The sequence below is a fragment of the Brachyistius frenatus genome, unplaced genomic scaffold, assembly GCF_029030835.1.
Source record: "Brachyistius frenatus isolate BFR_SWC_R1_liver_20210118 unplaced genomic scaffold, ASM2903083v1 Contig_191, whole genome shotgun sequence".
In the NCBI taxonomy this organism is placed as follows: Eukaryota; Metazoa; Chordata; class Actinopteri; family Embiotocidae; genus Brachyistius; species Brachyistius frenatus.
Genome location: NW_027210790.1, coordinates 341,241 through 345,670, shown reverse-complemented (window position 1 = coordinate 345,670; position 4,430 = coordinate 341,241).

The following is a 4,430-nucleotide window of genomic DNA, read 5'->3' as shown; positions in this document are numbered from 1 at the left end:
ACTAGAACTACTACTACCAATACTAGAACTACTACGACTAATACTAGAACTACGACTACTACTACTAGAACTACTACTACTAATACTAGAACTACTACTACTATTATTACTACTACTACTAGTACGACTCTAGACACCTCTGAGGTTCCTCTGTAGGTGCTGGACTCCACAGACTTTATGATAATGTTGTTTACAGTCTTGAAGACATTAAGAAGCCCCGCCCCCACCCCCGGCCCCACCCCGGTATAAAGACCAACCTGTGAGGTGTGTCCGTCTCTCTGTGTCCTGTCAGGGCGTCCTAGTCCATGCCATCCTCAGCTACGAGTCCTCCTCGGTGCCGGGGGCCGTGGTCCTGTGTCTGTTTCTGGTCTCCGCGGACCTCTTCAGGGCCGGCTGTCTGACGCTGAGCTGGGCCGTCAACCTGAGGATGGGGGTCTGGCTGAAGGCCGCGGTCTGCACACCGGCCTTCCACAAGATTGTCTCCCTGAGGACGCACCACGGCTCAGTGGGACAGGACAGACTCAGCATGGACAGGAACCTGCAGTCAGGAAGTAAACAGGAAGTAGATGGACACTCTTAACCTACCAGCAATCAGGGCAAACAGGAAGTAGAGACAAGGTCATTTAGTTCGTAAAGTTATGACTTTTACTTTGAAAATATGATTCTTTTGGAAACACTTCCTGGAATTTAGAGTTTTTCCTCTGTCTCTCTGTCCGTCCCTCAGATGGTGAACGTCCTGTCCTCGGACTGTTTGACGCCGTCCTCCTCGGCCCCCTGCTGTTGCCCCTCCCCCTGCTGCTCCTCCTCTGCTCCTTCTACTCCTGCTGCGTCCTCGACTACACCGCTCTCATCGGCTTTCTCGTCTTCCTCGTCTTCATCGTGCTGCAGGTGTTTGAATCAGTTTGCCTGGTGCTCCAGCAGGGGGCACTGTTTGACTGACGGTCGGCTGTGTGTGTGTGTGTGTGTGTGTGTGTGTGTGTGTGTGTGTGTGTGTGTGTGTGTGTGTGTGTGTGTGTGTGTGTGTGTGTGTGTGTGTGTGTGTGTGTGTGTGTGTGTGTGTGTGTGTACTATCTATATATGAGAGGACCGGTTTTCATGTAAGTTATTCTGGGTGAGGACATTTTTTTAAAGTGGGGACATGTTGACATGGTGAAGTTTGGCGGCCCCTAGCTGCTTCCCTCGGTGCAGCCGCCAGAGAGTCCCATTCATTTTTTAGGTTAGAGGCCTGGACTGCATTATGTCAAAGAATGTCCTCACAAAGACAGCTGTACCAAAATATGTGTGTGAGTGTATAACGTGTGTGTGTGTGTGTGTGTGTGTGTGTGTGTGTGTGTGTGTGTGTGTGTGTGTGTGTGTGTGTGTGTGTGTGTGTGTGTGTGTGTGTGTGTGTGTGTCTCTCTGTCCTCCAGCAGAGGTGTTCGGTCGTCACCGACACTCGAGTCCGAACCGTGAACAAAGTCCTCGGCTGCTTCAAATTTATCAAGATGTGTTTGTGGGAGGAGCCTGTCGTCAGGACGATCTCAGGTACGGAGGACTATCCATACATTTATTGATCAGCTGTCATTATTTGAATGACGTCACCTCTTCTTCTTCTTCTTCTTCTCTAGAAGGAGCTACACCTGCTGTTCAACGAATATTCACTCGTATTTTGTTCTGGAGACAAACGTTCAGTCTCTTTAGTTCTTTTATTCTGAAATTAAACCTTTTTTTAAAAAACTAAATTATGGTGACTTCCTGTGTGTCAGAGGTCAAGAGGTCAGGATGTTGGAGAGAGCGTCTCTCATCGACAACTTCTGTGTGACCATCAGCACCCTCGTCATCGCCGCCGCCTGCACCTTCATCATGCACACCTGGCTGCGTTTACCTCTCCGGAGCAGCACGGTGAGTAAATAACAACATAAATAACAACAACATGAAAAACAACACTTAAAACATGAACAACAACATTTACAGCAACATGAACAACAACAACAACATTTACAGCAACAACAACATAAACAACATGAACAACAACAACATGGAAAAACAACATTTAAAACATGAACAACAACAACAACATTTACAGCAACAACAACAACATTTACAGCAACAACAACAACATAAACAACATGAACAACAACATGAAAAACAACATTTAAAACATGAACAACAACATTTACAGCAACAACAACATGAACAATGACAACAACATGAACAACAACAACAACATGAATAACAACAACAGCAGGCAGCAGCTGATCTACTTGCTGCGTCACCTCTCCTTGTTTGTTTGTTTGTTTGTTTGTTTGTTCTAGGCCTTCCCGTCATCACCATCTTTAACTCCATGAGGTTCATCCTGTCCGTGTCTCCGACGGCCGTCCGATCTCTATTGTTTGTCTGTTTGTGTTCATCAGTTTGTTTTCTTGTTTAGCTTCTAATTCCTGTTTATCTGCGTAACACAGATCTGTTACCGCGGTGTTGGTGTTTGTTTCTTCATTTGTTTATTTATTTCTCTTTCTGTTTATGTTTTACGCCTGTTTATATATACATGTTTGTTTACTTATTTGTGTCTGTCTGAGCAGGATTTTCTTTGTGCTGACTCAGTGGTATGTTTCCTCTGGACCTGCAGCTCTGTTCTGGTTCTGTCCGGTTCTGGTCTTGAGTTCCCGTCCTGATCTTTTTCTCCTCCTCTTCCTTGGATCATCGTGCTGGACGAGACGATGGGGTCCGTGGACGCTGAGACGGCCGCTCTGGTCCAGGTGAGCGTCAGAGAGGCGTTCCGGCGCTGCACCACGCTCACCGTCTCACACCACGTCCACACGGTGCTGCAGGCCGACCGCGTCCTCGTCCTCAGCCGTGGACAGGTAACGTCACCTCCGAGACGTGTTCAGGTGCTTCAATATTTTCTTCTTGAATCTGGGATGTATGATCAGATATGTGGATCATGTAGCTGTAAGATGAAGAGATGTGAACACGGCAACAGTTCGGAGCAGTTTAAAGAAACCAGAGCAACAAAAATCAGCGACGACAAACAGATTAGTTTTGATTCTGTTTTTGATTTATTGTGCTCCGAGGTAGATTTCATTCCCTTTAATCTCTGTCAGCTTTCAGCTCCAAAGATGGAGCTTCATTGGGTCGGCCTTCGGTTCGGATCCGTCGGTTCTTTAAATTCCAGAAAACAACCGTCGGTCTCAGGTGGAGGAAAGAAAATCATCAGTGTTTAAGCTAAATATGAGAAACAGAAATACAGAAATAAAAACACAGGTCATATAAAATATAAAAAGCAGCTGTGAACGTGTCATCAGGTCCAGTTTCTGATTTCATCAGTTCTTCTGTCCACTGTGACATCACAACACCAAACAGGAAGTACTTATTTAAAATGATGTGTGAGCAGAGGTCAGACCAGTTCACAGATTCACATGGCGGGAAGTGAGAACGATTAAATTCAGGATCAATAATTAATAATTATCTGTTTGTTGTGTCGAAACAAAAAAAACAATAACGTTCATCTTAAAATATAAAATCATCTGTCGAACAAACAAAACATGAATTCACTGTAGAATTGTTTGTAAGAGTTCATTTTCTACAACTTCTTATCATTAACCCGCTGATTAACTCAACGTAACCTAGGCAACATGCTGTGTTCAAATGTTGTCGTATTCACCGTGAACAGAGAAGAGACGTATGAACGGCGCCCTCTTGTGGTTTTCACCATGTCACAACGCTACATCTTCTATCAACCTCCAGCTCACCAGTTGTGTGTCTGCTGACGTTTCCAGAAAGGTCAGAGGTCACAGAGGTTCATGTCTGGTTGGATGTTCAGCTGATATATTGTAGTTTCAGTCACGTAGAGCTTGTCTTCATAACTTAGATAACAGCCAACGTCTGAGGAACATGTTGATCTTCTTTTCCCTCTTCCCGTCTTTGTATTTCCTGTTAGCTTGAGAAACTGTTAGCCTCTGTGGCTTCTAGACGCCCTCCATGTTCCTTAGCAACAGTATTTTTATGACTTATTCACTTGAGCATACGGTGGACACGACTTCCCGTGTTGGAACCACGAGGTTACGAGTTCCATTTGAACGCAGCATGAATACAGCAGGGAGGGAAGGACAAAGAGGGACAGGTGAAACTAATCAGGGCTTATTCACGAGGAGATTCTGTATGAACGTCGCCCTCTGGTGGTATTCACCACGTCAGAACTCGAAATCTTCTAGAAGCCACGAGTTCATGAGTTGTGACGTGTTTGCTGACGTTTCCAGAAATGTCAGAGGTCGTGGAGGTTCATGTTTGGTTATAGTTGGGACTTCAGGACACATTTAAATCCCTGATGAACTGAAGTTTTATTCTGTGTGAAGAATGAATATTTAATCAGAAAAGCAGCTCTTTGTCCCGTTAAGTCTCCGACATACTCGATGTGGGGACATCGGATCGTCACCTCAGTTCTTCAGCAG